This window comes from Ornithorhynchus anatinus, chromosome 8 (genome assembly GCF_004115215.2).
Source record: "Ornithorhynchus anatinus isolate Pmale09 chromosome 8, mOrnAna1.pri.v4, whole genome shotgun sequence".
Taxonomy (NCBI): Eukaryota; Metazoa; Chordata; class Mammalia; order Monotremata; family Ornithorhynchidae; genus Ornithorhynchus; species Ornithorhynchus anatinus.
Genome location: NC_041735.1, coordinates 42366468 through 42390159, shown reverse-complemented (window position 1 = coordinate 42390159; position 23692 = coordinate 42366468). Strand labels below are relative to the sequence as shown.

The window sequence follows — 23692 nt, the reverse complement described above, 5'->3', positions numbered from 1 at the left end:
AAAATGGTGAAGTCTGTCTCTGAGTTCTTCAGAAGCAAAAGCCATGACTAATATTCTGATAATCCAATAACAAAAAGGGGGAAATGGAGTGCAACGGATCCCCCCAAAATTCTCAAAACCCCTCCTTGAAAAAGAGCTGACAACTAAAAGAGTTGGAAATGATATCCCTTATTTTCCCTTGGTACAAATTTCTTATTGTGAAACTGGTCCAATGATTAGATTAGGCTCAAGATTGGAATTTGAGTCATTTTAGCCGAAGCTAAATATAAAAGAGATCAGATATGTTAATGATCTCTAGTTTCAAAAAGAGTAAACAATAACACTAATTAGCATCTACCATAGCTATTCAGCATAGCAGTCAGGCTTTGAATTCATGGTTTTAAGAGTCGGGCTACATTTGAAATCTTTTATATAATATCAGATATCAAAATATCCACCATCTGGACCTCTTGCTGGTAGCTGTGAAATGCCTATCTCTCACAGGAATCAAACCCATTTTTACCTGCTTGGGAATAAAACACCTGTTTCCCATATTACTTCACACTGGGTGATGTACATTTATACCATCTACAGCCAGAAAGAATGAAGCTCAGGCTTCATATTGTTCTGTAAATTTAAAAAGCTAGCAGGGTTTGTGTTCTGTTTACCTATCTGTTAGAAATTTTCCAAAGTGATTCAGTAGACCTGGCAAGTCACTTCTGCCCCTGAAACTAACCCCTAATAATTCGGGGGAGTTATTTACACCTCCCCACTTGGTATCAATAAAACTGCATTTCTCTCTCATTATAAATCTGCTTATGAAAACATTTGGTGAGATGAGCCAACTGTATCTTGGCTGCTGGTTACATACGATAATGTATGGCCCCAAAGTGGGTAGAAGGCTGTAATTCACTTGAGAGTCTCTGCTGATGTCATAAAGCGCTTGAGCAGTTTATGAACAGCAGCAGAACCTTGAGAGAGAATGACGGCCTCACGTTCACTGCTAGGACATCTGTTGTTGTTCAGCTTTGACTTTCTTGTAAACTAAAAAAAGAAAAAAAACAACTCTTTCCAAGTCTTTAGCTTTCACCACGCTTTTTGTTCTTGAGCTGAAACAAACTTGAATGGGGAGAAAAATGAGAATTTTTTCAGTCAGTATCTTTCTTGCTTCAAAAAGTAGCTAATGGCCATTATGTTTCCCTTTTTTAGAGACGCGAGTGGAAGAAGTTACTTTCCAGCTCCCACTCCAGCCTAACATTAAATGAAACATTTGAGAAGAGATAGTTTCAAAGTGGTCAATGTCACAAGTGAGATGTATTATTACCGCCGTCCCAGGGCATTGCTGAGGAACACACAAGTAAACAGCAACTAAAAAAGCCACTGTCCTCTCCTAAAAAAGGACAACGTTAGTGAAAAATAATTTACTCCTTCTTACTGCTCTAATTCCTGTGACTTCACAAGCATCCAGGTGAATGGTGATATAACTTGCAAAGAGAGCACTGTGGGAAGCAAAGATCTCATTTTGATTGACTCTCTACCCCCTGCATCTATTGTTTTTTTCAATGGCATTTGCTAAACACTTACTGTGTGCCAGGCACTGTTCTAAGCACTGGGATATATACAAGGTAATCGGGCTGATAAAGTCCCTGTCCTACATGGAGCTTAATTCCCATTTTATAGATGGGTAACTGAGGCACTGAGAAGTTGCCCAGGGTCACACAGGAGGACCTGCCTTCTAATACTGGCTTCTCCACTTGTCTGTTGACTCCCAGGCCCATTCTCTATCTATTAGGCTATGCTGCCTTCCCTTAGCTGCTTAGGCTATGCTTTGGATCCCTGACAAGGAAATTTCTCACCCTTCCCAGCTACCGTATCCCGCAGTAGGATAGCCTTGGCCCATTAGGTGGGATGGTCTTGTTAAGTGCCTGTCTATCCTGTCACCTAAATAGGCCTGTGGGTCTTGTCTTTGGCCACTGTTGTGGGCCCCAGTCTGAGTTGTGATGGCAGTGGCTGATCAGTAGGGAGGCAGAAGTGAACCAACTGTCCAGGCTTCTCTTCTTCTCTTTGGCTACGGCTGCCATCACTATAACTGCCACAGTGGTTCTGGCTAATCCTGGAATTTTGCATGATGGAAATTCCTGGTCCAACCCAAACTACATGTCTCTTGCCATGACAGAAACTCCTTCTCATGCATGATCTGGAGGGATAAGTTAGTCTGGGGTCGGAGGTGGGGCTCTTCCTGTTTTGTACCAGTGCTGGGCCACCAAGCCTCCACCCCCAGTTTTGCACAGATGGTGTTCATGGTGGACGGTGAGTATTCCCTTCCAACTTTCCCCCTTTTTATTCTTTTCCTGGGTATAGTTCAGTTCCTCCCAACCACCCCCACCTTCTCCCACCCTGGCTGAAGTGTCCCAACTCTTCCATCCACCCTTCAGTGGTGGCTTGTCTATTCTTCCTGATAACTCTGGCTGGCATTTATGTTACCTTTGCCAGCTTGCTATGATGGGGGCAACCAGACCCTGTGCAGGGTTTAATATTGTGCCAAACCTATGTTTCAATTTATTTTCTGTCCCTTCCTGATGATGCCCACCACTCGATTCCTCCTTTGGGATTCTACTACAAATTGGGCCAATCATTTAAAAGAAAGGTCAACAATGACTCCGAGATCATTTTCCTGAGTCACAGTTTATGGCTCTGAGTCCAATATCATGCAACTGTAATCTGGATTCATTTTCTCTAGGTACGATAAATTACACTTGCTCACATGACACATGGTCTTAATTTGCTTTCTTATTTTTTCTGGAGTGGTGATAGTGTTTAGTGGTGAGAACATGCACTTTCTCATTCAGTCCCCCTCTGGACAGCATCAGGAATTGTGAGGTCACTGGCAGGGGTAGGATCATCTATAGTTATAAAAAAATTAATGATGGTATTTGTTAAGCTCTTACTATGTGCCAAGCACTGTTATGGCACTGACTATCTGTCACAGAGCTCCTCAGCAGCACCTACTGACATATCTTTACCTGTATCACAAGCCATTAATCAATATTACCCTCACATTCAATCATAAAGAGTTGATTGCCTGGCTTCTTGCTTAAAATCGGAGGAAACTGAATTTTAAACAAACTCTCCAGAGATGGAAATGTCCCGTAAATGCTCTTGAAGGGAATATTATCTGCATATTGGAAATATGGGTTTAAAAGCAAGAGAAAAAACATTTTCTGGTTTGTATATGGCAAACCTGTTTCCAAACTATTTAATTTTTTTTTGTTGCTCTCCTTTAGATTTCTTCTAAATTTTTCATGCCTCTCTCAGATTGTGGGGTTCTTCATAGGCACCTAACTTTCTGTTCTGACCAATGCTCAGGAGAATGGTAAAATTACCCCAACTCATACACTAGACTCAGAGTTACACACTCCAGGATTTGGAAAGAGTCACTCAACCAAGACCTCACTCTTTAAGGTCACCAATGCCCTTCTTATAAGCTAGGCCAAGGAGCTGCAATCTTTCCTAGTTCTCTTTGCCCTCTAACATGCCTTGTACACCATGGATCACTCCATCCATCTTGAACCATTATCAGGTTTTGGCTGAGCTTGCTGACACTGAACACACCTGATTCTCCTCCTACTTCTCTGACCGCTCCTTCTCTGTATCATACCCTGGATCCTCTTCTGTCTCTCATCCTTGGTGGAAGCCAGACAAGCCCTGTTCTAGGCCTCCGACTTTTCTCATTCTATACCCACTTTCTCAGGGAGCTCATCCATTCTTCCAAGCCTACCAAACCAGCCCTGACCTCTCTCTCCTCTATTCTATAACCCTCCATCTTCTCTTGCCTCCAAAACCTTTCAACTTGAATGTCCCACTGAGACCTCAAACTTAACACATCAAACTGAACAACGACTCAACCGTCCTCCTAAACTGAGTCCTCCTGTGACTTTCCCACCACTGTTGATAGACCCAATCTCCTTCTGGTTCCAGAAGTCTAGTGTCAAAATTCTTCACTACCCTCCATATTAGCATGTAGGAACTTATTTATACCCATTCTCGCCACTCACCCATCCATATACCCATCCATAGCCCCCCTGCATGTTTACTCGATGGTACATTCAGTTATTTACTTCATTTACTATTTTGGTAAATATGTTATGTCTATCACTTTCATTAAAGCATAAGCTCCTGGTAGGCATAGAATATGTCTTTTCTCTTGGTTGCACCTTTTCTTTTCTCTTGGTTGCACCTTTTCAAGCACTTGGTACAATAACATAAAGTGTGCTGCACCCAGTGGGCCCTCAATGAATATTCCTAGTACTATTATTCCAAAACATGTCGTCCTTTTTAACAATAATTGAATCCATGTTCAGCTTGTGACCACCTGCAATCGCTCAGACCTATTCAGGCTTAAGTGTTGATAGCTGTATTTTTCCCTAGTCTGTCTGAGGGGGAGCTTTTTCTTGTATGAGTTGGTTTTATTTCTACTACCAAATGCACACTGTTGTATATCTGAGTCCTAACTGCTCTCAACTCTACTGCTTTGTCCTCTCACTCATGCCATCTCCCCTGGCTTGGATCTGTCTCTCCTGTCAAATTCAACATGCCACAGCTCTTCTCACATTCAAAGTCCTCCTAAAAGTCCACCTCTTCCAACAAGCCTTCTATGATTAATTCCCAACCCACAGATTATATCACCAGCCAGTGCTTGCACTCTTGTACTTTAGTCCCACCAATAGAATTTGTCTATGTATGAATATTCAATTGTACCTTCAATTAATTTTATGTCTGTCTCCTCCATTAGACTGTAGGTGCTTGGTGGGCAAGGAATGCTTCTCTTCACTCCGTGTATCATGCATTCAGGACAGTTCACTGCACCCATGAGGTGCTCAGTAAATTCCAATGCTATTATTACTACAAATCCTCTTCTCACATCTGTTGTACTCTCCCAAGCATTTAGTACAGTGCTCAGTGCATAGTAAGTGCTCAATAAATGCCACTGATGATGATGGTGATGATACTGTTAACTATTAAATCGTAAAACCTTTAGGATTCTTTTAAAGTGAACCTCCAAGGCCTAAAACAGTGTTCTTTACCCAAAATAGGCTAAACAGTCCCTGTTGACTATTATTTGATGGGCACCCCACCTACGCTGATGGAATCTCTTGAAATTCCATTAGGCTGTATTCCTTCAGAAATTTAACACATCCCCAAAACACAGGGATGAAAGATATTTGAAGCAATCAATAATAATCCTTACTTTCAGAAGTCTGTTCTTAAATGCAATTTAAAACCTTTCTATTGCAATTACAATCACTTCATCTGCCCAGCAAAAATGGAGATAGGATGGTCACAGTTTGGAGATATGATCCCCTCTGATTTAAGGCTGAATAATTCCAATTCCTCTAGTTCTTTTTCTAAAGCTTAGTTACCCTCTCTGTTCCCTCCTCTGACCTCAAAGTTTTCCACATCTCTTTGAAACTGTGAAGCCCAGAACTGGATACAGTAAGAACCTGACTGGAGTAGTGGATACTGTGAGAGATCCACCTAGGTATAGAAGTCATACTTACTCAGACATCTGACCCATGGGATTGTTTTCCTAAATGTTTCCTTCCAAATCCTGAATTCATCTTGGTACATCTTTTCATCTTTATTACCAGCATCATCTCTAATAAACTTTCCCTATTAACAATTTTCCCCTCCTGTCCTTTCCCTTTTATTAAGCCCTGCTCTGTAAAACCTCAGAGAAGCTAGTAGATATGCAGAGAGTTTTCCTGAAAAAATATGATTCATGATCCCATAAACAAGGGAGTTAGTCTAGAAATCTGGAAATATTTTGTCAGAAACCACCTGTTTCAGCTCCTATAGGTTCAACATTTTGACTACCATCTGCCTAATCAACTCTGGGCCCACCTTCAGTTGTGTGGGCCATATTATGGTTGTCTTTTAGACATTTACCTTTACATGTGTAAGCCCTTTCCCACCATCTTCCCTTTAACTAGGAATTCCTTTCCCCTTCAAAACCAATAGACCACCACTTCACGCACTTTCAAACCCCCATTAAACCCCTTTTCCTCACTAAGCCCTCACTTCCTCTACTCCCTGGCCCTCCTGTGTCACCTAAGAAGTACTTGGATGTGTAGTCTTCCAGTATTTAATAGTCACCTCACCTTAGCTCCAGATCACTTATGTACATATCCAAAATTTATTGCCCAGAAACTGGGAATGTGTCACACAATTCTATTGTACTGTACTTTCCCAAGCATTTAATATAGTGCTCTACACACTGTAAGTGCTCAATAAATACCTTTGATTGATTGATTTGCCTTGGGAACATAAGATAAAAGCAACTGAAGCATATAGTGTGTCTGTGAATGTTGAGAAGATGAATGAGATAATGTTGGAGAAATGTTTTGAGTTTTATAGTGGAAAGTGCCTTACAAATAAGCAGAAGTACTACTATAGTGGTAATAAAGAATAGAAAAGAATGAATACATCCAATGATGCATAATCCTAGGAAAACATCTTCAAACTTTAACTATTAAAGTTATTAAAAACAGAAAAGTTCTCTAATACCCTTTGGTCTCCCTTTTTAGCCTCAGTATGTTATCTCCTCCTTCAATAGACACTTGCTGAGGGAATTCTGAATTTATGAGTAGGTGAGAAAATTGGCTTGATATCTTCAGGTGGCACAAGTAAGTTTCCTAAACTATGTGGTAACTGCTACAGCATGCAAATTTACAACATTATGTTCAAATTACATGCACATTTAATCAAGAGTGTGTGTGGAGAATACTTAAACAGAATTACTTTATAAAATATTTGTTAAGGACTTACTATGTGCCAAGCACTGTAGTAAGTGCTGGGGCAGATTCAAGCTAATCAAGTTGAACACCATCCATATCCCACATGGAGCTTACAGTCTTAATTCTCACTTTACAGAAGAGATAACAGTCACAGAAAAGTGAAGCGACTCTCTCAAAGTCACAAAGCAGACACATGGCAGAGCTGGGATTAGAACCCAGGTCCTTCTGACTCCCAGGCCTGTGCTCTATCCACTAAGCTATGCTTGCAGTGCCTTGGCCTCCAAATTTATAGTTTAAAGAAAGTTATTTCTGAGTTTCCTGGTGCTTCATGTCCAAAATGATCATTTTCCCTTTCACAACCAATCATCTCCTCTTCTAGCGTTAATCTAAACCATCAGGCAGTAGTAAGTAAAAATTAATGAAATGTTTTTCTACAATAAGTGTACACATGCTATTGGCCTGGCCATTTATAGAAGATATTTGAGAGGTGTGAGTCAAATGCATGATCTCCTGTCTAAATTTATTTTAGGGCACTGAAAGTCTAAAAAAATAGAATGGCTGCTTTAGGCTACATTAAAGCTGCAATACAATTATGCCTGTTGACCCTCAAGGGTAAGCAAAGAAATGTGTTTATGAAGGGTGTCAAGCTTTGCTCAGGTGCATTCTTCATCTGGTTGAGCAGACAAATGGAAGATTACCATTCATGGGAAAAATAACCAAGGACTAAAAAAATGGTCAAACGACTCAGTTCTCCTTGCCATGACTCCACAACCAGTGACAATGTAGAGTGAGGTCTCAACATGGTTCTAACAACATAAGAGACTTTTCCTAGTACCTCCTTCCCAGATGTAGATAGAAGATTTCTTTGAAGACTGAAAAATGCCCAGAAAGATAACTTCTGCTTTCATTTTCCAGGGGACTGAGAACACTGTACAGAAGAAGATGTTGACAGTGGGAATTCAGGAGAGCAATATACATAGTATTTCTGGTTTTGGAAAGTTTCATCAAAAAAGAAAACTGAATCACACTACATCAAAGACATTGGGAAAACTCTACTGGGTCAAACAAGGTTGGAGAGATGTGAATAGAGACTAGGTATAGAGTGTGGGTTTTATATAATACAGTGGGCTGACTTAGCTGAAGGCACATTGAATTATCAATTTTATTTAATCATTCTTCCCAATATCCTTGTTAGAAAGAGTATTGCCATTTTACAGGGACAGAAGTAAAAGCACAGAAAAGCCCAGCAGCATATTCAGGGTCACTAAACTGACAGACAGCTATAACAAGTTTCATGAAGAAGCCTAAGGCTAAAAAAAACACATTGGACAACTTGCTGACATTCCCCTTTTTTCTTCCCTTAATATTAAGTGGAGTGTCCTTTTTAAAGAAACACTTATGAGGACCATTAAAATAGTCTCTGGCCCATATGATCCAGGACCAAAATGAAACTGGGTGAGAATGGATAGCAAAATATATTTTACATTGTAATGGGTGAAAATCACAGCTATGCTATTAATTTTATTATTGATGGTCAGCCAAAAAAGAAAAATTAATAGACCTGGTAATCCAGAAACTCACAATCAATGGAGAGAAGGGAGAGGGAGAAGACCAACTTCAGAAAAAAAAGTCCATAAGACACAACAAAATGACTGGCAACTCAAATTCTAAAAACAGTCAAAACAAAACTTTCTTGGTGATAACAGTATGTTTCTCTGATTACATTATGAATCTCTCTCTACTCTACTTTTCTAGGATTATCTGGAAATGTGTGGCTTTGGAGCAATGGGTATTTGCTGCAGGAAGACACAAATTCACTGGTTTAATGCTTTGCAGTACAGGTGGGATGGCAGAGAGAGAGAGACAGAGAGAGGCACAGAGAGAGAGACAGAGAGAAAGCACAATTATGGATAGGGTTAATGAAGACTTAACAGAATTGTTTAGTTATTGAGTTTTGGAATTAGTTCTGGCTGGGTGTGAATGTGTTATACCCTTCCTCCTGGTCTTCACTTTAACTGCTGGGGCTGCTGCCCCGCTTTAAATGTCCAAAGAAAGTGGCTCCTTGCCCATATTCACCCACATCTATGGAACAACTGCCTTACCTTTTTTTAGTATTTGTTAACCACTTACTATATGCCAGGCACTGTACTAAGCACTAGGGTAGATAGGAGATAAGCAGGTTGGACACAGTCCATGTGTCACATGGGGCTCACAGTCTTAATCCCCATTTAAAGATTAGGTAACAGAAAAAGAGAAGTTTAGTGACTTGCCCAAGGTCACACATCAGACAAGTGCAGAGCCAGAACTAGAACCCAGGTCCTCTGACTCCCAGGCCTTGCTTTATCCACTAGGCAACACTGCCTCTCTCTTTGTGCTGTTTCATAACATTTTCATTCATTCAATTGTATTTACTGAGCTCTTACTGTGTGCAGAGCACTGTACTAAGTGCTTGGAAAGTACAATAGAGCAATAAACAGAGACAATTCTTGCCCACAATGGACTACTTCATTCTCCTGTCTTAAAATTATAGTTTAAGATCCACTTCCTCCAGGAAATGTTTGCAAATTCACTTAATTCAGACAAGCACAATCCATGATCCATGAATTCCATAAAGAGGGAAGGGAAAGTGATGGGGAAGAAAGGGTATTGTAATTTTGATACCATACACAAATTATGCATTACTTTGTATGAAGCCCCTCCACTGAAGTCTCTTCCAAACTTAATGAGTTTTCAGGATGAATCTGGAGGATGGAAAGCCTCAGCGTAGTGCCGTTAGCTCTTTGATGTTGGTGTAGGTCAAGCAACCGTTTGCATTGTTATAAGGTTCAAGGGTCACTATTTTCAGGTTGACAAATTTGGGTTTTGTCCTGCTGACTTACGTGTTTTCATGCATGGTGTCACTGAATTTATTCTTCAGTAGTTGCAAAGGAATCATTGCTCAAGGTGGCTCCTATGGCCCATTCAAGGTGTTGATGTGGGGTCAGAAGCATCTTGAACCTTCATCTTTCACTGGGCATGCAGGCCATTTTTTCATTAATCCAGTAGGATTAGCTAGAGTGCATATTGAGCACCCGCTGCAGGGGATGCAAGGCACTCTTCTAAGCACTTGAAAGAAAACTTGAGGAAGTGAGAAAGGATGACATAGAGAAGTGGAATATTCTCTGCCCTCAAGGAGCTTAACCTCTAGTAGGGGAGGCAGTCCCAAAATATTTACAACTGGAAGTTTTGAGCTGGTAGATGTTAGGATTTTCCATTCAGACACTAGCTGGTATGGATAGTTTTCTCTGATGGTTCCAAAGATACCATCAGAATTCTTATTAGAAGGTCTTCCAAGTTGGAAATTCTGCCTTCAATTTCTAATTCAAATGAAGAACTGATTTCATGGTGGAACTTAAAGTACTAGGGTAGTGCAAGAAAGTGCTGAGATGATAGAAGGGAGAAGGTGACCTGGGGAGAAGAAAAATTAATTGGGGAAAAGAGGTGGGATTTCAGATGGATTCTAATGATGGGAAGAGGTGTGGTCGGGCTAACACAGTAAGATCTCAGTAACTACCACTCATTGATGGAAGTAGAAGGGGGAAAGAGTTCCAGGAAAGATGAAGGGCATGAACCAGGGTAGAAGAGTTAAGAATGAGGCACAGTTAGATGAGGAATGAAGAGTGTGAGCTGGAGTGTATGTAGCAGGGTATGATGAAGAGAGCTGATGAACTGGAGTTTCTGTTTAACACAAAAATAAATGGAGATTTTAAAGAAGTGGAGAAAAGTGTACAATGATGTTTCATGAAGATGATATGAGTGAAGTACAGACTGGAGAGGGGAGAAGCTGAGGGCCAGGAGCGGTCAATGTGGGAGATGATGAGCGCCAAACCAGGTTAGATACAATAGAAAGGAGATGTTGTAGAAGGATTTTGATATTATTTAGCAGCAGTTTGCACATGTGAGTTGAAAGAGAGTGAAGAATCAATAACAATGTAAAGGTTACTATTATTATCATTATTATTATTACTATTAGAGTAGTGGTGCTTGTTAGGTACTTTACTAAGTGTTAGGGTAGATACAAGATAACCAGGTCAGACACACTCCCTGTCCCACAAAGGCCTGGCAGTTTACAGGGAAGGGAGAACAGGTGTCTTATACCCATTTTATTAGGCCACACTGCTTCTCTGTAGACTTTGGAAAAGGGAAGAGGGTCAACTGGGATGGAAAACAAAGTTAAGTAGTGGAGAGGATTTAGGAAGAAAGAAGAGTTCAATTTTTGACATACTACCCTGAGGGTCTGGCAAGACATCCCTATGGAGATGTCTAGTAGGCAAGGGGAAATGCAAGTAGGCAGATATAGCAGAGAGAGGCTGGGGCTAGCAACATACCCTTAGGATCATTTCCTTTGAGGTGGTAGTTCAAGCCTTGGAAGTGGATGAGGTCGCTGAAGGAGTGAACGTAAAGTGACAAGAATAGAGGACCCAGAAAAGAGCCTTGACGGACAACACATTTAGGGGATGAGAGGCAGAAGAGAAGGCAGCAGGAGACTGGGCAGTCGGTCTTTTGATGACATTACCACTGTGTTACTTTTGTCATCTGGTAGTCCAAGCACTATTCTTCTGTTTCTTCAGAAACAATGAAATCTGAGAAATGATCCTATGTATATACAGGAGAAATAACTGTCAAAGGTTCTGTCAAACTTAGAAGGCTGTCCTAAATCCACAGGACCTCAGCAGTCCTCAAGCCCTGCCAAAAACACTCTCGATGTTCCAGTCTCACAACCTTGAGCAACATGATGGGCCAGAACCATGGAGCAGTCATTGCGATAACGCACAAGGGTCAAAGTTTAGCAGTCAATATGGCAGTAACAAACCACGTTAATCAGTAAAACAACACCAGTAAACAACTCAGTTCAGTGACATGCTTAATCCAAAGCAGAATGGAGTAAAATCAGCAGAGACAAAATAAGGGTGATATAAAGGCAAAGTTACTTCATTCACTCATTCAATCATATTTATTGAGCGCTTACTGCGTGCAGAGCACTGTATTAAGCGCTTGGAAAGTACAATACAGCAGTAAAGAGAGACAAACGCTGTCCACAGTGGGAAATAGGGCAATGAGTTAGTTTCTGTACTTTATCCAAGGCTTCTCTTCCTCTGCTAAAACTTTTAAGCTGATAAGAAAGCATTGCCAAGATTCAGACAGATGAAAGGTCTAGAAAGCAATCGCACCATGCAGCCTTCTTTAGGGCTGGGAGACCGGGCCCTGTCACAGATACTGCATCCAGTTTCTAGAAAAGTTCTACCAATGATGTTTATGGACAATAGATAATGTCACCTTAACTAGACAGCATCCCCAGCAAAAACATCTGACAGGGAAAAAATTAGCATTGAAGCATTAGCCATTAGGGATTGCGAGGACAGGAGACTACCCTAACAGCTGACCTAATAGAAGTTAAAATGGGCAAGCAATTAATGGAGTAGACAGAAGATACACTTTAAAGATCTCAAATGATTTGATGTAAGACAGAGCAGCAGAAGCAGCAGCAGATCAACCAGGTGTGCAGCCAACAGAAGCGGGGTGACTGCTTCTGAGCAGAAGCTAGGCAAAGGCTGGGACTCTAAAGCAGAGACTGAAACAGCCTCAGGCATTGTGCAACAAGTGCAACAAGGGGAAATCTTTGTAAGCGCCCACTGGGGAAGGGATTGTTTGTCACGCTTGGATTCTCAGCCACGCTCAAAGATCCTGGTTTAAAAGTTCACCACCAGTCACATCCCCTTTGATTCTGCAGTACAGTTACCTAGAAACACTCAGTTCTGCCATAATATATGCTTTCACCAACACATTTAGGTGAGAAATCTGTTAGGGAATAAGGAAGTGCTCTTCCAAAAATGTGGTTTGTCTGCATATGCATGGGTTCAGAATGGGGGTTATAGCACAAGTTTTCTTTAATGCAGAGATTTCCACGAACACCACTCTCATATTATAGAACTGGGTATTGATATAAATACAGAAAAAACCTGTGCCTCGGTTTTAGTACCAGTAAGTTACTTAAGTTGATTTTATGTAAATCTGTTCTATCTTCCCTATTGGAGGGTTGATTCCTGAGGGCACAACCTCCACCTGTTCAATATTATGCATGGAAGATGACAATATTGATGGACCTGGCCAAAAAAAAGAGCACAGCAAAAGGGTGGTTGAAGAACTGGAAAGGACCTGAGTTGATATTTCCCTGAAACCCGTTTTCCTTCCAGAAGGAATTGTAGAATTTGTATTTTTTTCATGACCTCAAGGGGATAAAATGTGATTTCCATCCCAGACATAATAATAATGTTGGTATTTGTTAAGCGCTTACTATGTGCCGAGCACCGTTCTAAGCGCTGGGGTAGACATAGGGGAATCGGGTTGTCCCACGTGGGGCTCACAGTCTTAATCCCCATTTTACAGTTGAGGGAACTGAGGCACAGAGAAGTTAAGTGACTCGCCCACAGTCACACAGCCGACAAGTGGCAGAGCTGGGATTCGAACTCATGAGCCCTGACTCCAAAGCCCGTGCTCTTTCCACTGAGCCACGCTGCTTCTCCGTCACCAGTTATTTGAAATTAAATTCTGGCCCCTGGTACTTGCAACTCCCTCCCATTTACACATCGCCTGCTTAACTTGCCCAGCTGGACTGCCTGAATCTAATGGCTCTAGATATGGTATGTGTCTGAGGATGAATGAGAAGCCCAATAATGCCCAAAAGACCCTACACCAAGGAATTACCAATCCATGAGAACTATACTGGCATTGTCTCGGGATGCGCTTTTTACACTCAGCTACCAAGATCTGTTTTGTATTTGAATTGTGTCTCCTTATCACTTTCCATTTGACAGAAATCAGCAGAGCACGGGGCCGGTGAGGGTACAGTGGAGACCCAAGTGGAACACAGACCACTGGAAGAAGACCAGCTAACTGCAGGTGAGAAACCAATGGGTGATAATTGAGTGATGCGTAGGAAGGACTGGTCTTCAGTTTCCACAATCCCAGAGGCACAGTCCCGGCACCGTTTCATTATGGTTACTTTCTGAAATCCAGGAAAACCTTTTGTCCTAATAGGCTGCCATGAACTTATCAAATGCCACCTTCCCAGGAGCTTTCGAGCCCCTCCAAATATCAAAGCTAATGAATTATGCATTCCTTAAGTAGAGTGCTTCAGTTCATTATTTAATACACTGAGGGTTACCCTATTTAGTTGATACTGTTAATCTGACTTAATCTTGCAGGACCAAAAAAAAATCTGCTTGGCGCCACAAAATGCAAGAGAACTCTTTCCCCTTTCTGACTACAAAGCTCGCTACTTAATTGTACAAATATTTGTGGGTTTGGCGAAGGTGAGTGCTAATTTGTTGTTTTAGCAGAAAGCTCCGAAAGGTGAGGAGTGTGCTGAGAAAAGAGTCACTGCCTAAATGCACATGATGTGCTAAATTCTTCGGCGAATCCAAGGTGCTACCGATAGGACTCTGCAAGTGGATGCTTGCAGAGAATCTGTACGGGAAACTTTCGGGAGGTAGCAAGCATGCGGAAGGGGAAAACTTGCAAGAACCTGCCTGGGGTGAATTCACTTACCTTCTCGTTGATGCACCATCTCCTCCTGTTCACTGGGTTTTACGCTTTTTTTTTTTTTTTTAAAGGCTCCTGGTTTGACAATGTGTGACAACATTCAAGTTTCCAAATGGGTGGGGATTGAAGAAATGAGTCTCAATAAACAATTTGGGGCAGGCAAACAATCGAGATGCTTTCAGGGTTCTCTCTTGTTGCCCAAATGGCCACTAGCAGGACCTAGCAAGGCCCACTTTAGGTTGGAGTGGTGGAAGGGGGTGCTACCCTGGGTGGAAATGGCAATATGGCAACAAGGAGGAGGAGAAGGAAGGAGAAGAGCTACCAAGCCTTCTCTTACTGCTCTTTGGTGGCAATGGCCTGTGTCAGAACTGCGACATGTGGCGTAAATGCACGTGCCAAAAATGCCGAGAAAGTGCCCAAGGGCCAGAATAGCCAGGACAGCTGCTATGCTCTGGCTCGGGTATGACTGGTGGCAGAAGAGCTGCAAGTGTCCCCTTGCAGGGGATGGGTACAGGATAAGTACAGGAAAGCATGAACCAGGCCAGTGCCTACTCGCTGGGCCTCCATCTGGTTCATCTCACCGCTGACCCCTCGCCCGCCGTCTCTGGCCTGGAACTCCCTCCTAGCAGACCACCACTCTCCCCACCTTCAAAGCCTTATTTAAATGACAACTCAATCATTCAATAGTCATCTAAGTTCTCATTTCCCCTACATTCTCTCCTTTCTGTACTGCCTATACACTTAGATTCCTACCATTTATTCACCCCACCCCCAGCCCCACAGCACTCATGTACACACCTGTAATGTATTTTAACATCCATCTCCCCATCTAGACCGTAAACTCTTTCTGGGCAGGGAACGTGTCTACCAACTCCATTGTAATGTACTCTCCCAAGTGCTTAGGACAGTGCTCGGTTCACAGTAAGTGCTCAATAAATAAGAAAGACTGAGTGAAGGATAGCTCAATGACTCATCTCCTCCTTTTCCCTATTCTTCCCCCTTCTGCCTGTCACCCTTTTCCTTCTTTCTCAGTCTCTCTCTCCTTTTCAGTCTCTTTTTTCCTCTCTCCGTATTGCTTTCACAAACTTTTGTGATCTTATCAGTCAGTGGTATTTATCAAGGGCTTTCTGAGTGCAGAACACTATACTAAGCACTTGGGACAGTACAATGGAATGGAATTGATAGTGATGTTCGATGCCCACCAGGAGCTAGGCTCACCCCCTTGTGTTCTGGGGTAACAGAAATCTGGCTAACTAAGATTAGGAACAGTGCAGCAAGACTGAAGTCTACGCACTAGAAAAATGACCTGGAGAGCAGAATTCTTGCCTGGAGGAGACTTCTCCAAATTACCTGAAATAAGTAAGTATAACCACTCACCCAAAGTGGAAAATGGTCACGACATTCAACAATCATCAAGTCGCAAACTTTAACTAGTAGTTCATGGCTGTGCAGCACCTTGGTATTTTCAGATAAACTTCTTTTGCACTTATTTTTCCTTCCACACTCATAAGAACAAATGACAGAACTCTCAACTATAGGAGCATCAAATCCTGGGTGGCTGAATAATATTTCTGCAGAAGTGGTTGGACTCTAAAGTCCAGTCTTTTCCACTCCTATAGTGAATAAAGAGATCCCAGAGGAGCGCATTAATAGGCAACTTGCTTTGCTCATTAAGGTCTGAGAAATGGCAAAACTATTGATAGCCTACCAATGGCTGCCCTCGGCAACCACAAACTGAAATATCAGAATTGTAAACAAAAACTTCGGTTTTCCTGCTCTTTCCCTCAAATTTGGATTCTTCCTGAGGAACCTGTGCATACATCAAGTACATGTGACACACAGACGTGAGTGACCTAATTTACTTATATCTACCCCAGAGCTTAGAACAGTGTTTGACACATAGTAAGTGCCTAATAACAACCTCCCTCCTCACTCCGAAAAAACACAGATCTTTAAAATTTGAGTTCCATTTTATACAGATTCCAAATCAGAACTACTTAACGGTGTTTGGTATGGTGAAAACTATTTTGTTCTACTTCATATTTTGAGTTTGGATTTGAGCTACAAATCCTGAGCCCTGACCCCCCACCTCCATGCAGTGAAAACCTGTAGATTATGGGGGTGGGGGCAGGAAGGGAATTGGTGCTCCTTCCCCGATTCCTGGCTAGGGTTGCCACACAGCATCCCACTCAGTATGCATCTGCACCCATCTTGAAGGCAGCCTGGAAGACGAACAGAGCGGGCAGTTTTTGGGTGAGGGAAGTGATCTTGCAGCCTGCACTCCAGCAGATAGTCTTTCCAATGAACCTAGCCCTGTAGTTGGTATTAGTTCTGGGGAATCAGCCCAACCTCTCCAAGGGATTCCCCACAAATCAGAGCCTCACCTGGGCCAGCCTGGATCACTTAGGGATTGTCAGCTACTCCAGCCCACCCAACTGATGACCTGAGGTACCCAACTTTGCAAGCACGGATGCCCCATTGTCACTCCATTTCTAACCTCAGAAGACTCCCCAGTGACATAGGTTGCTTCACTTGGAGAATGGCAAGGGCGGGGGAGGGAGGGGGGCGTACATTTGGGCAACCTGTTCCCTGACAGCCCTAAGACTGCCTAGCTTTGCCTGTAGTGCTGCATTGGGAGAAACAAGCCCACCACTTCTTGTGTTTTGTATATAGGCCCTATAGTTTCCTTCAGAAGGGAAAACACAAATATAGAAAGCAGTTGTAATGTTGCTCATGATAAGCAAGCTGACAAGTCAGCAACATTCTATCTCACTATATGCTTTAGGGGGGGAAGGGTGAGAAATACAAAAATTACCCAGGCACATCAGAGAGGTAGGGAGGGCCTCAGAGGGACAAATGAAGGAGAAGCCAAAGCTGTTTGCCTTGGGAAACGTAAGAATAATTGCTGTTTACTTGTGGAAAACAATTATATATTTTCTCAAGGAGCCTAAGATGCTTTACAGAATCTCTACTGTGAGAAAGAAAGGGGCAGGATTAAAATCTGGTAGGATTTCACTTAAATCTGGCATTTACTTTTTGATTTGGGCTTGTTTTTGGTGAGCTTGGGAAGAATGTGAGCTCCTAGAAAGCAGAAGTGATTTTGTGTGCGTGCGCATATGTGTGTGTGTGTGTATACACAAACTCAACAGCAGCTGCATCAAAGGCATTCTCATTTGACAAGGGGCAGGGAACAGGAGATGGCACCCATGAGTCATTTCTTTTGAATGATTTAAGTCCTGAGACAGTTCTGTGGCCCCCCAAAACAAAACCTTTTGACCCAAGTAAAATATTGTTGCTGGTAAAAGGTTCTCAGGAATCTGCCCCGGCATCCTTCTCCTAACTAGTACCACCAGCTTGGCTCTATCCACTAGAGTCACTACCCTGTTCAAACAAAAGCAACTACAGCTTCATTTGCTTTCAGTTATTACAGGAATTATCATAAACAACTATCGCAGGAATAATAAATAACACTTTAAACAAATAGCGATGATTGTCTAACTGATAAAAGAAAGGTAAGGCACTTAGGAAATGGTGGGAAGGAAAAGCAGGAGAGAGTGGAATAGAGTTCAGTACTGGGAATTATGTCCAATAATCAAGCTTTCCCAACTCCTCACTCGATCCAGGTTGCCCCTGTCTCTTAAATATTTGAATTAGACTGAAACTGAAACTCTTCTATCCACAGGGAACAAAAGCTAGTGATAAAAAGGTCTTCTGGGGATAATTTGGGTTCTCCTAAAAAGTCATTCTATTATCTGGGCCTAGTAGTAGGAGAAATCAACCACATAAGGTTTTCCAGGGTCATATACAAGGAAGACAAAGAAGAACTAGCAATACTCCAGTAAGTGGAAGGAGATGATGTGGTACACAACAGCTTAGAAAATAACTTGAACAGCCATTTGTTTCAGGCTAGTTCAAACACGCAAAGTTCACAGACCTCGTATCGTGATTCTTAGCATTAATATTCACGTATATCAAGTGATGTAATGAGTAGTTAACAGAGGCAAATAGTCAAAATCCAGAAAGCACAGTGGCGAAGAAACTGGGTTAACATGCCTTTAATTGAGCCCCTAAACCACAGAAGACTCCAGAGCACACTAGTGGTAACTATGATTCTAAAGTTTGGAAACGTGGAAATGTTTAGAAATTTTAAAAATAAACACCTCAAACCATTTTGGACCCTATGGACAGTACGAAAAAAACAATTCCATGTGTGGAAATACTGCTGAGTGGCAGAAAGGTGCATTTGGATTGCCAAACCTGGGACCTGACTCCCAGGCAGCTCAACCAGTTGTCGCTGCCCATGCAAACAGCTGGCACATTGCTTAGTCACATGTGACGGGTTCAGCCCCAGAGCCCTTCCCCAAGAGCAGCCCTCTCCTCCCCGCAGGTCCACGTCTCCAGCCGGCAAGAACAGTTTGTGGATGGAGCACGGGTCAGGGAGTCAAAGGTCGTGGGTTCTAATTCCGGCTCCGCCACTCATCTGTTGTGTGGCCTTGGGCAAGTCACTTCACTTCTCTATGCCTCGGTTACCTCATCTGTAAAATGGGGATTAAGGCTGTGATCCTTATGCAGGACAGGGACTGTGTCCAATCCAATTTGCTTGCATTCACCCCAGTGTCCGGCACACAGTAAGGGCTTAACGAATTCCACAATTATTATTATTGTCATTACTTTATTATTATTCTCGCTCATTAATGACTGGCCATCAGAGCAGAAAGCTTACGTTTGGCACTCTGGAAGCTACTTGGTTTGGCAGCACAACACAGGTCCACAGCATTCTGATGAACAGCACTGCCTGTCCCAATCCCACAACCTAGTCTTTTTATTTGTGGCTGGGATGGCAGAGGGCAGCCCTTCCAGCTGAAAATTGTCGGGGGAGGGAAAGGATTTGGAAAAGTCGGTTCGACCGTTGGCTTGTGACACGGATACATCGTCAGCACCACCATCATCCAGGATTGGCAAGAGAAGACTGCAGCGGGCTAGGGAGGAAACCCATTCGCTCATTCATTCATCAATCGTATTTACTGAGCGCTTACTGTGTGCAGAGCACTGTACTAGGCACTTGGGAGAGTACAAAGTAATAATAAACAGACACTTTCCCTGCCCTGACAATGAATTTACACTCTAGAGGGGAAGAAAAACATTAATATAAAGAAATAGATTACAGATACGTACATAAGTCCTGTGGGGATGGGAGAGGGGATGAATAAAGGGACCAAGTCAGGGAGACGCAGATGGGAGTGAGAGATGCGGCAAGAGCCCAGGAACAGGCATCGGAGTGCTGTGGCAGCAGCGGCTACCATAAACATTGCAGTGACGATGGGGCTGGATCGTATTTATTGAGCACTTACTGTGTGCAGAGCACAGTACTAAGTGCTTGGGAGGAGAATGAGGGGGTTTGTAAGAATCAAAGAATGGTAAGAAATTTCCAAACAAAGCATATAGGGATGAAAAGTGTTTTTTCATAGGTTACACAGAGCTAATTCAGTTTTATTGAGAAACTAAAACCAGTCACCAGTTTTAAGAGATACATTTGATTATCAGCTCTGGTTACACAGATTAAAACTCCTTCCTAAGGGAGCGGTACCGCTCCCCGAGCTCGGGCCCTCCTGGCGGAGTGGATCCCCCCTGCCCACCCCCCACCCCCGCCACTGAGAAGACCGTCACCACAGCCCCTCCAGAACTTCTTTTAACTAAAATTGAGTCCCAACTCATCCCGGGTTACTTTCAGTGCCATAGGCATGTAGTAACTGCTTAATAAAAGCCATGATTATGTAACGTCTTTTCTGTAAGGAAAAAAAACTAGGCTGAGATCTGGATTCGAACAGTTGGGTTCATTCTAACATTTGCACATTTCCAATTCAGACAGCCAAGCTCTTGCCCTGGCCCTTTCCCCAGCCCTCGGACCACTCCCTTACTGGATCACCATCCATTAACTGCCATTCGTGTGGATGCTGAAATAATAGTGGTAATAATTTGAAACTGGCAAATGCAATGTCATAATGTTAGATTTAGATTTCCCTGAAGTAAGAGGTATTTAAGGATAATCTAGGCACTGGCTTCAAATCCACCATAGCTACAAGATGAGAATTATTTTTCTTGCTGTAATTACTAAGGTAGTCCCAGAAGGTGTTTATTATGTTAAAATGGCATTGAGGCTCAAGGATTATTCATAGGTAGTTTTTACGGTTATTTAAGAGAGCCAGGAATCGCAATTGCCTGACCATTTAGTCAACGCCTTCCAATACAGAGAATGTGAAATTTGGGGCTCCCAAAGAAGCAGCTAAAAGCATTAGAAGTTTTCATTTACTTACAGGACAAGAACAATTACAGATCTACACTATGCATGTTACATCATGCTGGTGTCTTCTGAAATCTAACACCAGCCCAAAAGTTGGCTTTTCACTCCAGATAATTTTCAATCCCTCTTTCTGCTTTATTCTCAGACACTATTTTTTCTGAGATAACTATTTCAGGGTTCCAGAACATGTGTACGGAACATGATTTTAGCCAAATGTTATCCCAAGGCTCTGACCTAAAACCAGCATGCCAGTGAGGATTTATTTTAAGCTATTCCTCTCAGAATTAGCCTATCTGTAGCAGTGTGGGAGCTAATTCTCTGACAATAAGCCTGCTAGAGTGAATCTTATTTTGATGTGTACAAAGCCTGCTACCTAGATATTGATATCCCACAGCTTCTAGTAAGGGCACCAGGTAGCATAAGAGTAAAGCTGGCAACAACCAGATACTGAATTGTCTTTCAGTTTGTATGTACAAGTGGTACACTAAGGTACCAGTGGTACTTGCTGAGCACTTACTGTGCGCAGAGAACTGTACTAAGCACTTGGGAAAATACTAGAGTTGGTAGATATGTTTCCTCTGCACAAGAAGCTTATAAGCAAGAAGGGGAAACAGAAATTAAAATAAATTATGGCCATGCACACAAGTACTGTGGGGTTGAGGCTGGGGTGAAAGTCAAGTGCTTAAAGGACCTTAAGAAACCTCAGAAATGCAGACTCTCTCTCACTGTCAGGGGCTATTTAGTTTTTTTGTATGACGACTCATCAAGTTTGATCTGTATTTATTATTTGAGCTATCCAGAGATTTGGGGTTCTCCTCTGGAAAGCTACTGTGCTCTGTGCAATCCTTAGGGTTTATTGAGCCTCAACTGTGTGCAGAATTTTCTTTTAAGCTGACCATGCTCAGCCTGGGAGAAATGTCTTGCACATCTACAAGTGTCTGGAACTTTGCATGAATGATGTGATTCCAAACCTTTCCTTCCCTCACCATTTGAGTAACAGTAGCACAGTATATTCCACTGTATTCCATCCAACAGAATCTCTTTCCAACACAGTCGACAAAATGATAAAAAGCCACTTGCCTTCTTTACTGCCTAGTTGTTACTTCAGAAGCTAGAACACAGCACTGTTGTCCTTCCCAAGAGAATCCTGCAGAGCCCAGGTTAACCGGATTCATGGCAATAACGAAGAGTAGGGCAACCCTTTCAGCTCCTGTCTGGTCCTCCCCAGTATCTCACTGACAAGTGTTTAGGCTGTATGATAGATCAGTAATTCCATGTGGAATGGAGCCATGCCTATTCCACCCAAGCAAAGAAGGGAGGCAGTGTGGTCCAGTGGAAAGATCACAGGCCTGGGAGTCAGAGGACCTAATCCCACTCTGCCGCTCATCTGTGTGTGACCTTGAACAAGTCACTTTACTTCTCTGTGTCTCAGTTACCTCATCTGTAAAATGGAGATTAAGACTGTGAGCTCCATGTGGGACAGGGACGGTGTCTAACCTGATTATCCTGTGTCTACCCCAGCACTGAGTATAGTGCCTGACACATAGTAAGTGCTTAATAAACACCACTAAACAAAGAGAGAGAGAGAGAGAGAGAGAGAGAGAGAGAGAGAAATCCATCAGGGCCCTCTGGAGAAAAGCCCTGAGTCAAGCGTTCGATTCCTTTTGCCTGGCAAACACAATATGTCCATCCGGTCTTTCTTCAGTAGGGACCAGTTAGTGGGCTATAGAGGCCAGTTTGCCTGCATGGCACAAACATAAAGGCCAGGATTAGGTTCCCTCTGAAAAAGCCCAACCCCTTCCCCAGTGATGTTGATGGCTGGGCCAGTAAAACTGTTGTATTTGGCGTTTCTCCCCAGGGAAATCTCACTTGGTATCAACTTTCTCACAGCAGGAAAAGAACTCACACTGACGGATCCTGGAACAGGCTGGTGAGGTGACACAGGTTCCTGTATGAATTTATCTCCATGTGCTCTAGGGATGAGCAAATGGTTATAATATGCCTTGGGCTACACTCAGTGATCCCATAATGCAACGACTGCATTCCTACCAACCCCACATTATGGAATATAGTGCTCACTCATCCCAGTGCTTCTCACATGCTCACACATTACTTCTTCAGGCACCAAACAAGTTGTAACCAGACAGGTCTACATTGGTGGACAAGTGCTCTCTAATTCCTAAACAACTTTCTAGTCAAAATGCATAGTGAAGATACAAGATATGGGTAGACTTGGGTGACTGGCTCTTAATAAAAATATGATTCCCTCTATTTCTGTCCTGCTGCAGAGGAAAGAGACCAGCAATCCCAGAAGCCCCAACTTGCCATATGTGGAGGCATCTTATTGCTCCTTGCTATGCTAGAGATCCCACATCTTCTGTCCATATTGTTGCCCTTTTGTGTCCCATAGTGAAATAGTTATTGCTGCCAAGTCTATGGCAGGCTGCAAATATGCATTATCAAAAAAGCCACAGGCCCACAGCAGAGACGACAGAGTTGAACTGAGCACATTGGCTAAAAAAAGAGAAACAACAAAAACAGCTGTAATTTCCGGGTAGAAGTTAGAAACCTCTACTTTGAACTTCTGCCCCTGTAATGGACAAAAAAGACCCTGAATAAGAAATCTTCAAACTCATAAAAGTAGAAGAAAAAAGTAGGTGGTGGGACTAGCTCCTCAAGATCCTGAGAAGGTAAGGAGGAAATTATTTTTAATATTTTTTCACCCTGCTCCATCAGTTACAGCCATTAAAATGGTCTTTCAGGGAAATATTCAGAGCTCTCCAGATGCTCATTTGCTCCCAAAGCTTCACCTAACATCCCTACATGAATGATTCCCAAATCTATTTCTCCAGTGCCAGCCTCCCAACTCATTTCTCTCAGCCAGCATATCATATTTGGTCTGTTATCAAAATCTTGTTAGATATACCTTCACATCTCTAGAATCCATCTCTTCTTCCCTCACTACCGCGCCAACCCAAGCGCTTAGATTTGGCCACGACTTTCCTCTTCCCTCTCGATCGATACTTCACTCTGCTAC

General features: G+C 42.6%; 1 long non-coding RNA gene across 3 annotated transcripts; it reads left to right on the top strand.

Annotated features, from left to right (window-relative positions):
- The first annotated feature begins 963 nt into the window (after positions 1-963).
- LOC103170254 lies at positions 964-14525 on the top strand. Of its 3 annotated transcripts, none has more exons than XR_003761636.2 (6): positions 964-1130; positions 2156-2289; positions 7689-7842; positions 13628-13712; positions 14018-14125; positions 14426-14525. It is a non-coding gene; the product is annotated as an uncharacterized LOC103170254 (long non-coding RNA). The 3 variants fall into 3 exon arrangements; XR_003761635.2 differs by having other exon boundaries at positions 964-1447; XR_003761637.2 differs by lacking the exon at positions 14018-14125 and having other exon boundaries at positions 964-1447.
- Positions 14526-23692: the final 9167 nt, after the last annotated feature.